The sequence below is a fragment of the Saccopteryx bilineata genome, chromosome 5 (genome assembly GCF_036850765.1).
Source record: "Saccopteryx bilineata isolate mSacBil1 chromosome 5, mSacBil1_pri_phased_curated, whole genome shotgun sequence".
NCBI lineage: Eukaryota > Metazoa > Chordata > Mammalia > Chiroptera > Emballonuridae > Saccopteryx > Saccopteryx bilineata.
Genome location: NC_089494.1, coordinates 171,129,770 through 171,146,672, shown reverse-complemented (window position 1 = coordinate 171,146,672; position 16,903 = coordinate 171,129,770). Strand labels below are relative to the sequence as shown.

The 16,903-nt window shown below is 38.8% G+C and overlaps 1 protein-coding gene and 1 pseudogene across 1 annotated transcript in view; one reads left to right on the top strand and one right to left on the bottom strand.

The window, feature by feature from the left end:
- COL25A1 (collagen type XXV alpha 1 chain) overlaps positions 1–16,903 on the bottom strand; it is a 603,455-nt gene that overhangs the window by 454,985 nt on the left and 131,567 nt on the right. The gene's annotated exons all lie outside the window — the stretch shown is intronic.
- Positions 7,175–16,903, top strand: part of LOC136338016 (small ribosomal subunit protein eS1 pseudogene) — a 112,616-nt pseudogene continuing 102,887 nt past the window's right edge.

Below are 16,903 nucleotides of genomic sequence, written 5' to 3'. Positions count from 1 at the left end.
AGAATAAGGAGACATTTGAACAGTATTTACCAAAAGAAATCCTCAACAGGATGCAAGACAGCATGCCTTCCACAAAAGAATGGAAATTCAGGAAAAGAGAACAGGCTACAATGAAAATATCATGGGATGAGCTAAGTTATAATAATGATAAATGTACAAAATTTGTGTGCATGGGGAAAGGAGGTTATTTAGTCAATGAAGATCATACACAATTTTTATCCATTTTTTCAGTTAATATTAAAATTACTATTTCCCCACATCATTAAATTTTCTTTTAAAACAATATTTTTAAAAAGATGCATAATATTACATTGTGTATGTGTTCTATCAGGTATGATTCTCCTACCGTCAGATATTTAGGTTTTTATAGTTTCCAATTTTAAAGCACAATGAGCATCCTTGTACAAATAATATTCATATTATCTTTGATTATTTCTCTAAGATAAATTCTCACAAAATTGCTGAGTCAATGAATTTTCTCCTTTTTAAGATTCTTGATACATCTCAACAAACTGGTTTCAAGATATTCATTCAAGTTTTCTCTTCTATCTGCAAGATTTGTGATTATCCATTTCACCAAATTTACTTCAGCATCGCATTTACTTTTTAATTTTGAAACTTCATATTTAAAAGTATTATGTTGATTAAAATTTTTCACTAAATAGGTTGAGCGCCTGTCTGTATTTGTCTACCCTTTCTCCAAGCTGCTTCTCAAGCTAGCTAGAGTACTGTCCTATTTGACAGTATTTGAAGACTATTTGCCATCCTCCATAAATAGATCACAATTTCTTCACTAGTTTTTCTCTTATGATAGTTTATTGTAAAATAACAGAAAAAATATATATCTATTGGTTTCTGTTCCCAATACATGACACAGCCTCCTGAAGCCTTTAAAATTTCCTAAGTGATAACAGCACTGGGAGCACCTCTTGTTCTAATGCTTGGTCTTTGACCCCAGTTTCTGACACAGAGCTACTAAGACCCTTGAAAATGTATGGGAGATAAAGTGTCTGTTGTTCTAATGAGGCAACTTTGGCTGAGCCCCTGAATGGGGGCTGGTCACCAGAAAGACCAAGCCATGATCAGAAGTTTGGACTTTTCAGCTCTGCCCCTACATCCTCCAGAGAGGAGAGAGGGAATGGAAATATAATTAATGACTGATCATGCCAATGCAAGGAAACTGCCATAAAATTCCAATAATATAGGTTCAGAGAGTTTCCAAGCTGGTGAATACATCCATGCCAGGAGGTGACCCACCCCAACTCCACAGGGATAAAAGCTCTTGTGTTAGGGAACCTCCCAGACCCCACCCTATGCATCTTCATCTGGCTATTCATCTGTTTCCATCATATGCTTTAATTAACTGGTAAATGTGTTTTCCTAAATTCTGTGAGCACCTCTAACAAATTAATAGAACCTGAGGAGAAGGTCTGGGGAACCCACAGTTATAGCTAATGGGTCAGAAACACAGGAGACAGCCTGGGCTTGTGGTTGGCATCTGATGGGGTGTGCAGGGGAGGGCAGTCTCACTGGACTGAACCCTTCATCTGTAAGAGCTGACATTACCTGAAAGTAGACAGTATCACAACTTGAGTTAAATTGTAGGACGCCCAACTAATGTCAGAGAATTACCTGGTAGGGGGAAAACACACACATTTGGTGACCGCCAGTGTCAGAAGTAAAGTGTTCTGTGCCAGCAGTAAAGAGACTTACAGGAGGAAGGCCTGGGCTTTTCCCTGTACAGGTGTTGATATTCTTTTCAGCTGAAAGAGCTTTTTCAAACATTAAGTTTATATACCTTTAACATCAGTGCAATTTTCCCCCACCAAATATTGGGTTTTTGCCTTTCACTTTTTGTGTTTTATTTAAATAAATAGTATTTCAAAGTTTCATGTCAACTAAAATAGCTAACAAAGCAGAGATAAAATAAATTAAGCATAAAGGCAATAAGGAGAAAAATTTACCTTTTATAAAATATAATGAGTGATATGAAAGAAAAACATGAGATGTACTCTATTAATGCAGAAGAAAACAAGCAAATAAAAAAATAAGGGAGATGACATGTTTGTAGAGGCCAAGAATTGAGAAACACCCAATTATTGTGCTATTTAACCAAAGCAATTGGAATGGAAACAATAATGAAAGATTTAACCAAAGAAAAACTTTCCCAGACGGAAAAACATCACAGATATTCAAATGAAATGGACTCATCATATTTCAGGCAAATATCTATGGAAAAAGACAATGCCAAGAAATATACAACTATTTTTAATCACAAGAATAAGGAATATTCACTATGCAAATAGAGAAGGAAGGGGAGTAGGGAGGGAGGGAGACTCATAGATACAGAAAATGTACTGACACCTGTCAGAGGATAGGGAGGTTAGAGAGCTGGGTGAAAAAAGTGAAGGGATTATGCCAAGACACAAAAAAATTCAAAGACATTGACAACAGTATGATTACCAGAGAAAAAGGAGGGTGGGGGGAGCTAGAAGAGGATAAAAGAGGGATAAATGGTGATGGAAGGAGACTTGATGAATACAGTGTTCAACACAATATACAGATGATGTATCATAAAATTGTATGTATATAATTTTATTAGCCAGTCACCTCAATAAATTCAATAAAAATAAAATAAATCAATCAATAAGTAATTTTTTTAAATAAATAAAAATAAACAATTTCAATGCGGGAATCAATTGAATTTTTTCTGGAACAGAAACAATGCAGGAGCAAGTAAGAGATGAAATTGTATGTAGGGCAGAGGGTTGTTCAGAGTCTAAGACAGGGTCGTCTGTGATATTATCAATTTCAATGATATGACTAGGTATGATGAAAGTTTTTCAAGTAATTAAATATTACAGGCCTAAAATCACCTGATCAGCTGATTTAATTTCTTCTTGAAGAAGATAGGGAATAGATAAACATAATAAGAATTGATCGGGCCTGACCAGGCAGTGGTGCAGTGGATAGATAGAGCATCAGACTGGGATGCGGAGGACCCAGGTTCGAGACCCCGAGGTCGTCAGCTTGATCGCAGGCTCATCTGGTTTGAGCAAAACTCACCAGCTTGGACCCAAAGTCGCTGGCTCAAGCAATGGGTTACTCAGTCTGCTGAAGGCCCCCGGTCAAGGCACAAATGAGAAAGCAATCAATAAACAACTAGGTGTCGCAACAAAAAACTGGTGATTGATGCTTCTCATCTCTCTCTGTTCCTGTCTGTCTGTCCCTATCTATCCCTCTCTCTGACTTGATCAGCCATGATCGGTTGCTCAGTGGATAGAACATCACCCAATGTATGGGATGTCCTGGTTTGATTCCCAGTTAGAGCGCACATGAAAAGTGACTATCTGCTTCTCCCTCCCTCCTTCTTCCCCTCCCACAGCCAGTAGCTCTATTGGTTTGAGTGTGGCCCCGGGAACTGAGCATAGCTCTGTTGGAGTGCATCAGTCTCAGGTGCTAAAAATAGCTAGGTACTGCAGCATAGGCCCAAGATGGGGTTGACGGTTAGATCTCAGTAGGGGTGCATGCAGGAATCTGTCTATTTCCCCTCCTCTCACCTTAAAGAAGAAAAAGAAGAAGGAGGAGGGGGGGAGGAGAAGGAGGAGGAGGAGGAGAAGAAGAAATCAGCACCCTGGCTGGGTTGCTCAGTGGAGAGAGCACCATCATGGCACTTTAAGGTCATGGGTTCAATGCCCAGTCAGGGCACATAGGAGAAGCAACCAATGAGTACACAACTAAATGGAACAACGAAGTAGAACGAGTTGATGCTTATCTCTCACTTTCTCTCTCTCTCAATCAATGGACAAATTTTAAAAGTAAAGAAAGAATTGATCTGTTATTTAAGAAAGCCCAAGTATTCTAAACCTTGCAATTTCATTACTGTTTCCACATCTCTTTTTCTTCCTATTAGCCTGTAGGTTTTAAAGCTAAGTAATAAAATTGAGTGCACACATCAAACCAGACATTTAGAGCTGCAGTGAGGTATCTTTCATATGCTGTTTCACAGGAGGAAGAAAATGATAGCCAAAAATAAGACTTTAAGAATGGCCTTAATTTATGAGTTCTGAAATTATTTTATATCTGCTGTATGAAGCACATCATCCTTTTAGGCTACGGTAATGTTATTCTTATGGGAAGATGCAAAATGCTTCAGCATTTTCCTGCAAAGTTGCTAATACACAGACCACTACCCTGAAGCAGACAGCTGACTGGAATAGTGCACAGAAAGCAGTGTGTTAAATAATCCACAAACCACGCTTGTTGGTTTTGTTTACATTGGTTCCACACATTAGGAAAACAATTGGTTTCACAGTGAATTTGGTGATGAACTAAATTATGCATTTGCCCATCATGTGGGGAAAATATTAATACATTCATCTGAGAAATTAAGGACGAAGCAAAAGGCAGGAGAGAATTTGTGCAATTTGATCAGGGTGACAAATTCAAACAGCTGAGGCCATGAACCCCAAACTCTCATTTTTATTCCCTTGCGTGCCTTAGAAGTTTGGTACTTGTCACCCTCAAGGAAGGGACACACAAAACACAGAGAGCTCAGCAGCTGCTCAGAAAGATTGAAGGCTTAGTAGTCCACTTGCATTCAGCCACGTTCTGGAAAGCCTCCAACTGGGTCCAAAGACCTTGGGCTTTGAGGACTCTTCTGTTTTCCATATGCAATACATGCAGCCTTAAGAGTCTCTGCACACTTAGGGTTAGTAGATCCCATATTATTTTTCAGAAATGGCTATTCTAGTTTAAATCATTTACTGAATGTTGATAGCAATAAGAACTATGAGAAGCACTTATACATGCAAAACTATTCTGCTTTTTAAAAATCATACCACAAATTATTGAATCTCTAAAGAAGATATTACAGGAAAAGCACCTAAGTGAGTTTACATTTTACCAACTATATGAAAGCACCATGGGAAACAAAAGATTTAATCTCTAGTACAAGGAAATTTATACGCTAGGATCACAGATGAGAATCACAAGAACTACTTTAATCAAAGGGACTGTGGTAACCTCTATAAGAGAAATAAGATTAAGTGTAACAGAAGTGGTGGTCAGAGAGGAATTCATCGCAACCAAGGGTATCAGGGAGAGCTACATTAGTCAAGTGGGCATTTCCAGCTGAGTCTTGAAGGGCAAACAAAATTAGAAATAGAGAGGAACAGCCAAGAGAAATGAGAATTTGCTTGGGACAAAGCCGTAATTTAGTTAGTTAGACTAGAACAGGTTATACTGAGGAGCAGTGGCAGCCAAACCTGGAAGGCAGATGTGGCCTCATGGTGGATGCCCTTAGATGTCAAGCTAGGAGTGATCAAGGTGCTGTTGATAAAAAATAAAAAATAAATTTAAAAATCTATTCCTCAGGGAGATTAATCCAGTAATTGTGTGTAATGAAGTAGCAAAATAAAATAAAATAAAATAAAAATAAAGCAGGAAATCTGGGAGTGGGGTGGGATAGTAAAAGCGATTTTGCAATAGCCAAAACAAGAAGTAATAAGTTGACCAAAGGTTGCCAGAAAGAAAGGACAGTGGTATGAGCTGAGTTACATCCGCCCAAAATTCATGTGGTTAAGTCCTAACCCCCCAAACCTCAGAATGTCACTATATTTGGAAACAGGGTCTTTAAAGGGGCAATTAAGTTAAAATGAAGTCATTAGGTTGAGCCCTGATGCAATATGCCTGGTATCGTGATAAAGGAAGAAACCTAGAAACAGACACACAGATGGGGAGACCATGTGGGGACACAGGGAAAGACGGTCACCCACAAACCAAGGAGAGAGGCCTCAAGAGAAATCAACCTTCACAACATCTGATCTTAGACCTCTAGCCTCCACAATTGTGAAAAAATTAATTTCTATTGCATAAGCCCTCAAATCTGTGGTACTTCATTATAGCAGTCTTAGCAAACTAAGATAGGAAGGAATAAACAGATGTGAAAAACTGGGGAAGACCTAATTTCTTAAACAGCTAGAAGGAGGAAAGGGAAAGGATGAAAGGTGACAAGTTGTGAGCTCAGGAACCAAGAAATAAGACATAGTAAAACTTTAGGAAACTGGAAAGAACTGGTTTAAATAAAAATGATAACTCAGTTTGAAAAATGTTCAGCTTAAATTCTGACCAGAATCCTTACAAAAGTATTAATTAAGTAATGCAAATGTAGCAAAGGAGCTTAGGAAAGAGCTAAATTTCCAATGAAAGTGGGTGGACATTGAGGTTATAAGGATAGAAGGTTGTTCAGGAAGATTATGCAGAATAGAGAATATTAAAGACACAACTTGGAAGAAAATCTAAATCTCAGAGACAAAATGAAGAGAAAGAGTCTGAGAGAAAGGAGTGGTCATCTGGTTTTATGGCAGCAAAGTGTTAGTGACCATATTACCACTTGTGCTCCTGACGTACAAACTTCCATCAGAGACCTGGAACATTTTTGCTCCTGTGGCCGCCTGCTATTGGGGACCGGGATGCCGGGATGCCGAGTTCCCTGTTGCTGATCCGATGCACAGCTGAGGCCCAAAGGCACCCAGCGTGCCACATTATACAGTCGCCACAACTGGAGCCAGATTCCCCCCGACCGAGGTCTTATTCAGAAGTTGAAGAACTAGACCCACTATACCCCGAACAGACCCCTCTAACACATACCTTCCATTTATAAAACTGAAAACTGGAACTGAAGGAGAGAGGAGGTCTGAAAGAGCTGAGTCACCCACCTGGTCAGAGAGCACAGGGTTTGTGGTGAAAGGAAGAGGGTACCTCCCCGCACACCTCCAATCAGTGTATCACTGGATGCGGCTGGGGGTGCCACAAAGAAAAGAAGACCACTGTTATGTTCTCCAGTTAGATAGCCACTTAGGCAGTGGACTTGACCTGTCCAAGCAGGACTGAAGAGACCTGGAGTGAGACAACGGGGCAGAGAGCGCCAGCCAGTGAGGGCGGCAGCTGCACTTCTCACCATCTGGGGTGGAAAGAAAGTCAGGTTCCTATGGGCAAGTGGACACTGGAAAGGGTGGCTGGCCTTGAGCCACCTTGAGGGTTCCCACCCCAGAGGCCTACCTATTAGAGGAGAGGACTCATCCCTTCTGTCTTTCTAAATTTGGCATAAAAATTTATTAATCACTTATTATATCCTCAACACTACGCAAGCTTTCTGGGAGATGTGTAGAACATGATTCAGGAGTCACAACTTTGCGGGGGCACCAAAAGAAAACATGGAGACCTAACATCGAGGAGCTGTGATGCTGAAAACTGCAAAGAAGGCAAGAGGTGGATCCCTCATCTCCAGGTGGGGTGGTGGGGTAAACTCACACCTGTTCCAGAGGACAACCAACGTTTAAACCTTTGCCACATGGACAGCAGTCAGTACTGGTCAGAAAGCAGTGACACCAAGTGCTACGCACACCCTGGAGGAGAGGGAGAAGTGGAGCTGGGGAGGTTCAGGCCGTACCTTCCACACACCCCAAGGTGAGGAAGTGGGATAAGGAGTAAACTGGCAGCTCCCGTTCCCCTTCACATCCTGGGAGTGACTAGTCAAGTCAGCCATAGGTAGAGGAGAAGGTTTGAGATTTAAGTTCTAGAAAGGATTGCATTGTCAATACATGCATATAACCAGAAAATTACAATGTCTTTTCAAATTATTAAAAAGAGAAAAGGAAGCCCTGGCCGGTTGGCTCAGTGGTAGAGTTGGCCTGGCGTGCGGGAGTCCCGGGTTCGATTCCCAGCCAGGGCACACAGGAGAAGTGCCCATCTGCTTCTCCACCCCTCCCCCTCTCCTTCCTCTCTGTCTCTCTCTTCCCCTCCTGCAGCCAAGGCTCCATTGAAGCAAAGTTGGCCCAGGCGCTGAGGATAGCTCTGTGGCCTCTGCCTCAGGCGCTAGAATGGCTCTGGTTACAGCAGAGCAATGCCCCTGGTGGGTGTGCCGGGTGGATCCCGGTTGGGTGCATGCGGGAGTCTGTCTGACTGCCTCCCCGTTTCCAACTTCAGAAAAATACAAAAAAATTTAAAAAAAATAAATAAAAAGAGGAAAGGAAATTCAACAGAAGATTGAAGGTAGTGACTGGAAAACTTTTCTAAGTTTTATATTGGCCCTACCACAAAGATATGATACCCTATTATACTAATTGCATGTGCAAATCCTGTATGCCAAGCACTGTGTTCTATAGATCTGTTTATTCCAGGAAGCTTGCATAGTCTTGAGAACATGAGTGCTTAATAAATTTACATACAGAATGAAAAAAGACCCAAGAGATAGTCACTTTTGGCCACCATTACAAAAGAGTCAAGGATACACTTTAAGAAAAGGCTTTAGATTAGGAACTTGATCTTCAGTGAGCAGAAGCAGAAGTGGGGTCAGAATCTGTATAATAAAAGTGAAAGAGAAGGTGCAGGCTAAGGAATTAGAAACAGCCTGGAGGTATAAATCATGCCTTCAAGAAATCTGGCAACGGAAAGAAAAGAGATGGGGTAGACTAGGAAGTCAGAAGATCAAAGGCTTAGGATATAATCAGCTTGAGCCTTGTTAGAGCTAAAAGAAGAAACCACTGACAAGGGAAAAGGAAATATTTGAAGAAAGGTATTAATTGATGATACCACTTTGACACCACTTAATGCCACTTTCTTTCTTGAAAATTAGAACATTTGTGTCAAACAAGCAAGTTATTTTAAGCACTGACTGTTAAAGTATTTTAGCTATACCTAGTTAGTTTAATTACCAGATTCCTTAATGATAAGATCTTAAATTTGGGGGCAAGAGGAAATGATTTTGCTAGCAGTAAAGCCACAACTCCTCATTTTGCTGAACATTTTCATGAACTGTAAAGAGAGGATTTGGGTGGCAAAAAAAAAAAAAAAAAAGCAATGTAAAAAGTGAATATCTGAGCCTGACCTGTGGTGGCACAGTGGATAGTGTCGATCTGGAATGCTCTGGTTGCTGGTTCAAAACCCTGGGCTTGCCCAGTCAAGGCACATGTGGGAGTTGATGCTTCTTGCTCCTCCCCCCTTCTCTCTCTCTCTCTCTCTCTCTCTCTCTCTCTCTCCTCTCTAGAATAAATAAAGTCTTTTTTTAAAAAAATGAATATTTGAATATGTATCTTATCTTCTCTCTTTGAGGCCAGAAAGTATGGCTTTTACAAAGTCATATCCCACACAGTGCTAGTCATAGTGTATTATGTATCATCATAAATTCTCAGTAAAAGTAAGCACTCAATAAAAGTTACAAATCAATTAAGCTGGAAATTACAAAAGAATCCTATTTAAAACTGCATCAAAAAGAATAAAATACCTTACAATACATTTAACCAAGGGGGTAGAAAACCTGCACAGTGAAACTGTAAAATAGTGATAAAGAAATCGAAAAAAACACAAACAAATGTAAAGATACTCTGTGCCCATGGATTGAAAGAATTAATACCATTAAGATATACATATTATCCAAAGCAATCTACAAATTCTATACAATCCTTATCAAAATTCCAATGGCATTTTTCACACACACACACACACATACACAAAGTTCCTAGAATTTGCATGGACACAAATGTCCCTGAATAGCCAAAGATATCTTGAGAAAGAAAAACAAAGCTGAAGGTATCACACTTCCTGCTTTCATATTATATCACAAAACTACAGTAACCAAAACAGTGTGATATTCACATAAAAACAAGTACATAGATCAATGAAACAGAATAAAGAGCCCATAAATAAACCCACGCATATATGGTCAACTAATTAACGACTAAAAAAGCCAAGATCATACACTGAGGAAAGAATAATCTCTTAAATAAATAGTGTTGGGAAAACTGGACAGCCACATGCAAAACACAGAAACTGGATCCCCGTCTTACACCATACACAAACTAATGTTTTACGTTTTTGCCTTGACATCGGTCTTGGCAATATTTTTTTGGATTTGACACTAAAAGCAGGGCAACTGGAGCTATATTAAACTAAAAGCTTTTGAACAGCAAAGAAAATCATCAACAAATGAAAAGACAGTCCACCAAATGGAAGAAAATATCTGTTAATTATGTATAAATAACTTATATAGCTCAATAGCCCCCCTCAAAAAAAAAAACAATTAAAATATCAGCAGAGGATCTGAATAGACATTTTTCCAAAAAAGACATACAGATGGCCAACAGACATATGAAAAGATGCTCAACATCAGTAATCATCAGGGAAATGTAAACCAAAACCACAATGAGCTATCACCTCACATATGTTAGAATGACTACTATCAAAAAGACAAGAAATAACAAGCAATGGTAAGAATATGGAGAAAGAAGAATTCTTGCACACCATTAATAGGAATGTAAAGGGTGTAGGCATCATGGAAATCAGTATGGAGATTCCTCAAAAATTAAAAATAGAACTTCCATGTGACACAGCAATTCTATTTGTGGGTATTTATCCAAAGGAAACAAAATCACTTTCTTGAAAAGATATCTACAACCCCATGTTCACTGCAGCATTATATATAATAGCCAAGACATGAAAACAACCTAAGTAATGGGTGATGGATAAATGGATAAAGAAAATGTGGCATACATGTGCAGTGGAACATGATTCAGCCATAAAAAAGAAGGATATCCTGACATTTGCGACAACATGGTTGGACTGGAGGGCATTGTCCTAAGTAAAATAAGTCAGACAGAGAGAGACAACACTGTGTGATCTCACTTTTATGTGAACTCTAAAAGAAAAACAGTGAACTCAGAGGACAGTCTGGTAGTTTCCAGAATCAGGCAGTGGGTACAATGGGTGAAGGTCATCAAAAGTACAAATTTCTAGTTATAAGATAAATAAGTCCCGGGGATGTAAGGTACAGTTATAATGACTATAGTTAATAACGCTGTATTATATATTTGAAATCTGCTGAGAGTACATCTTAAAAGCCCTCATAATAATAAAAAATATTTGTAATGATGTGTGATAATAGTTGTTAATTAAACTTATTGTGGTAATCATTTTACAATATATACAGATATCAAATCCTTATGATGTACACCTAAAACTAATATAATGTTATATGTCAATTATATCTCAATTAAAAATCAATTAATCTGTTATCTCAATTGATTTTGGGAAAAGCTTTAGATTAAGTTCACTAATTCATTACAATTATATATGCTGAACTTTTATAACAAGAACTATTTTGGGAATAAAATGATGAAGAAAGAAAATGACACCCTTACGCCATAAAGCATACAAGGGGCCCTGGCCGGTTGGCTCAGCGGTAGAGCGTCGGCCTGGCATGCGGGGGATCCGGGTTCGATTCCCGGCCAGGGCACAAAGGAGAAGCGCCCATTTGCTTCTCCACCCCCACTCCCTCCTTCCTCTCTGTCTCTCTCTTCCCCTCCCGCAGCCAAGGCTCCATTGGAGCAAAGATGGCCCGGGCGCTGGGGATGGCTCCTTGGCCTCTGCCCCAGGTGCTGGAGTGGCTCTGGTCACAGCAGAGCGACGCCCCAGAGGGGCAGAGCATCACCCCCTGGTGGGCAGAGCGTTGCCCCTGGTGGGCGTGCCGGGTGGATCCCTGTCGGGCGCATGCGGGAGTCTGTCTGACTGTCTCTCCCCGTTTCCAGCTTCAGAAAAATACAAAAAAAAAAAAAAAAAAAAAAAAAAAAACATACAAAGGAAGTGAGAGGAGGAGAAAGATATATAATTAGGCAATTATACTTCCAATTAAGCGATAGATTGAAATGAACTGCTTCCTTTAATTCCATCAATCCATTTATCTACATGCTCTGTTCTAATCAAGAGTATGAAAATAAGTAATAGCCCTTATGGTAGATTTACATTAATGGCACAATTCTACACTTCACTATTTCTCTTCTCCTTGACTTTGAATTTTTCCATGTGACAGGCTTTGATCAATAGAAATCACTAGCATGGTGTAATGTGCCCCTAAACCCATCTAAAACATTGATGTGCACATGAATGATTGAGTTTGCCCTCTTATACTTCTACCATTGACACAGGAACATGCAAAGCCTAACCCAGTGTCCCAAGAAGAGAGACATGCAAAGCAGAGCAACCCCAGCCAGTTCCCCAAGATGAGCCCAGTCTAGATATGCTGACCTCTGCTTGATCCAGAAACATATGAACTTAATAAAGGCTTTTTGTTTTATGTCACAGAGAAAGTATGGCTGCTTGTTACACATCATTATTACAATAACTGACTGGTACAACTTTATATATATTTATCTTAATAGATCCTAATGCTCTGTTCAGCTAACAGAATAGAACAAGCACTGCACATGGAGTAAAAAAATGTAGAAGGATATTCCTAGATGTATAATTATGTGTTTCAATCTCAACAGTAAAAATCTAAAACCCATTAATATAAATTGTATAAATGGAAGAGCCAAGTAGAATATTAGTCCAGTTCTCATTACCAGACTTCTTATCCTGACCAAAGTAAAGTTCATGACTCAGCCCTAAGACCTTGCTAAAATTTACTATTTCCCAGACTGTCATACTGAACAGATCATGACATACAGAAGCCAAGGAAAATAAATGAAATTCGTGTTTTACTGGGTCCCACATGCTTTGGTGTTTTCAAACCCACATGCATCCACCAAGAAGCACTTAGAATGTTTTCTTCTGAAAACAAATCATAACAAGAATAGAGTACAGAACAAAAATCAACTCAACAAGTCACCCCATATGTTTTTCATTTTCTTGTATTCCATAAAGGAAGTGAATGTGGCATAGTAGACTTGGCTCCCAACATAGAGACTCCCAGCAATCTTTTTAATTTTATATTTACAGTGAGCCCTGTGTTGCCCTCTGTACTGCCTCTAAAATAGCAACAAAAGTAAAGGAAATAATCTACAAAGGAATAAACTTGTATCTTTCCTAGTGTAATGGATTTGGACTCATGCTCCATGCTTCATACAAAGATGTTCTCTGTGTATTGTACATAGGTTGCTAAGATTCACTATAGAAAAGATAATATACCTCCATTACAGGGCAATGAGAACTCTGGCAATCCACTGCTGCTATGCTGAAAGGAAACTCAGCCTTATTTATTCTTTAAGATAAAAGTAACATTTAAAGATATGTACACAGTTGAATGCCTACTTAAAGTTAGCTATCTATACAACAAAAGGATAAATTTTTCTCACAGTTGGGAATGTAGAAAAACATCATATATATGTTATATGACATATGTGCATGTGTTAGTGTGTGTCTATATGTTATATATATATATATTTTTATATATGTGAAATGCGTTTACCCTAATATGCTGTACACACAAATACAAATCCTCCATTCTATCTCGACCATGATTATATACAATAAATGTGACAGTACTCTCCACATCTTTTTTTTTTTTTTTTTTTTTACAGAGACAGAGAGAGTCAGAGAGAGGGATAGACAGGGACAGACAGACAGGAATGGAGAGATGAGAAGCATCAATCATTAGTTTTTCATTGCGCATTGCGACACCTTAGTTGTTCATTGATTGCTTTCTCATATGTGCCTTGACCGCGGGCCTTCAGCAGACCGAGTAACTCTTCGCTTGAGCCAGGGACCTTCTCACTTGAGCCAGGGACCTTGGGTCCAAGCTGGTGAGCTTTTTGCTCAAACCAAATGAGCCCAAGCTCAAGCTGGCGACCTCGGGGTCTCGAACCTGGGTCTTCAGCATCCCAGTCCGACGCTCTATCCACTGCGCCACCGCCTGGTCAGGCTCTCTACATCTTTTGAAAGAGGGTTGTCTTTTTAAAATTGTCCTCAGAAATATGGAGTCTATCATTTATAAAAATTTAATGCAGCTCATGGGTAAAATGAAACATTTCAAAGCATTCTTCTATGCATGTAGAAGAAAGAACAGATCAATGTACTTCCAGCGTACATATCTTACATCTCAAATCTACAACTTCTGTAGTGAATTTAAAAAGAAAGCTATGGTTCACCTGAGCAACCCAGAAAATCAGTCAGTTGTTGAGACATTTTGATTATCATTGTATAAATACTAATTGATGCCAGAGTTATTTTAGAGAGGTTAGTCTTTGACATAATTATCATGTAATGTTAAAATTCAAAGACTTTTCGGTAAATAATATTCTATTTCTGCCTGACCAGGCAGTGGCACAGTGGATAGAGCATCAGACTGGGATGAGAAGGACACAGGTTCAAAACCCTGAGGTGGCTGCTGGAGTGCGGGGTGACTGGATTGAGCGTGGGATCATACACATGACCTCATGGTCACTGGCTTGAGCTTAAAGGTCACTGGTTTGAAGCCCAAGGTCACAGGCTTTAGCTTAAGGTCACTGACTTGAGCAAGGGGTATCTCGCTCTGCTGTAGCCCCCTGGTCAAGGCACATATGAGAAAGCAGTCAATGAACAACTAAGGTGCCACAATAAGGAACTGATGCCTCTCATCTCTCTCCCTTCCTGTCTGTTCCTATCTGTCCCACTCTCTGTCTCTGTCACACACAAAAAAATCAGTCATATGACAATATTTTTTAAATTTCACATTAAAATTTGAAAGCACTCATTAGAAAACACATCTAAATTCAAAGCCTATATCCTATTTTCATGAAACCAATAATATACAGGCTATTTCTAAACCTTTATTCCATTGAAAATACCAGGCCAACACCTTAATCCAGAATATCTGAAATCAACTAATTTCTAAGATTTACTACTGACCATATGCAGAGTACTAGAGCAGATAAATAAGCCATTCATCTGTCAAAACATTTTATATTTCATGAAATAAAGAAATTATCAAGTATTAGTGGAATGGCCACTGTAGTATAAACTATGATTACTTACAATACACATGAAACTCGAACATAATCCCGGTGGTATATCCATCCAATACATTTCCTCATTAATAAAAACCTATTTTAAACAAGCTCTGATGCTCGATAACAACAAGATTTTATATTTTTCTTGGATTGTATATATCTTAAAATTAATTCTTTCTTGTACTTTTATATCAACTGTTTGCTTTTACTTCAAACCTTTTCTATTTTATCTTACTACAGTCGTTTCCAAGATGAGTGTGGGGCTCCCACCAATGCTTACTCCTTTTACAGGCTCTCTGAGCCAACACAACATGGCCCTCTTCAGAAATAACTCACCTCTTCTCAGCTCCCTGAACAGAAAAGTCAACCTTATCAACCACATCAAGCCCATAAGTATTCTTATTCACACAGACACAAAGCTGATGTATAGCTATTAATACTATACACTTAATCAGGAGAAAACCAATGTGTAAGACTCATTACATTTTATCTCTTGGGCAGGCTTATTGACATCAATTTCACTTTTTAAATGTTCCAAAGGAACTTGACTAGTACTATAGAGAGAGACTCCTTTCTCTCAAGTCCACTGATAAAAATTAGGTAAAACTCACTAAACAATCATGTCCTCTAAAGAGACTCTTGAAAGATGATACAGCACATCAAGGAAATGGATGTCACCCAACAGTCACCGGACTGCATTCCATGCCAGCACTGCAGCCTCACTTTTTAACAGACACAGCAAAGTGTTACAGATAAGTCTGTTTCAGCTATGATTAAAAAAATGTTTCAAAATCCACAAAATTACTATTCCTGTCATGCCCACACTTAAAATTCTTTATAATTTAAATCCCTAACATTGCCACAAATGTCTCGGATGCTTCCCTGAAGACTTGTAGTAAGTACATTTGTGAATAATCTGTCAGATTCATGAGATTATGCTGGTACTTGAAGCCAGGATAATAAAGTAGAGCTCTTGATTTGAACACTAAACACTTCTCTGTACAATATTTATACATTGCAATTGGGGACTGAATCCATGCTAAACCAAACATACATGGCCACTTGTACAAAGAAAGAAAAATGTATCCTGTTGGGAACACAGGGAATGTTTTAAATTGTGGACTGACAGAGAGAGCTGAAGTGCTAGCGTGAGAATTTGATCAGTGTGGCCAAGTTCAGATCTTGGTTTCATCTTCTATTTTCTTGCATTATAGTACTTGACATTGTATAAAAGAATTATCCAGAATTTTTAAAAAATAAAAAGGGCCTTCAGTCAACTAGTTCTATAAAAGGATTGTTCATTTTATATATTTAGCAAATTTCATTATCACTAATTTTAATTTTAAAGTGATGATTGGTAAAACCACATTCCTTTCATGCTCCCACCATCATGGTACATAGTTGAAATTACATGTCCAAAAATGGCACTATAAATGTAAATGAGCTATAACTCAATCATATTGTATTTTCCCCTTTGAAGCAAAGTTGTAATATAAGATTACTTTCGTGAAGAAAAACCTAATGTCCCACTTTTTATGGAAATGAACATAAAATCGTAGATTTTAGATTAACTATAACTCAGTATTGTAATGCAACTAAGTATATTCTTTTAGTAGTCATCTGGGATGTTTGCAAATACTCTCTGCTTAGCTGTCCCTCCGGAATGTGGTCAGATTGGACATCCCCACCTCTGGGAAGGCAGCATGGTCATCTGACTTGATATGGTCAATAAAATGTGTGTACAGTCATTTGCAGTTGGGAGCTTTAAAAGCCAGTGTGTACCATATTTCCCCACATATAAGACACACCCTTTTTTGAAAAACTTAGGGTTTAAAAACTGGGTGCGTTTTATACAGTGGTTGTAGACTTTTTTTATTTGCATTTCCCACATTTTTGTGCTTGTTGTCTTTGCGCTCAATGTTTCGCACTTGGTACCGGTATGTCACGGTAGGTTAGGTTTTTTTCATGTTCTGCCTAGAAATGGCTCAGAAAAGATTTTCATACAGTGCTGAATTTAAGTTAAGAGTGGTCCAGTTTGCAAAAGTGAATGGAAATCGTGCTGCTGAACATAAGTTTGGTCCTCCTCCAACTGAGAAATCAATCCAAGACTGGCTAAAAGAAGAAGAAACCCTACTGAAAAT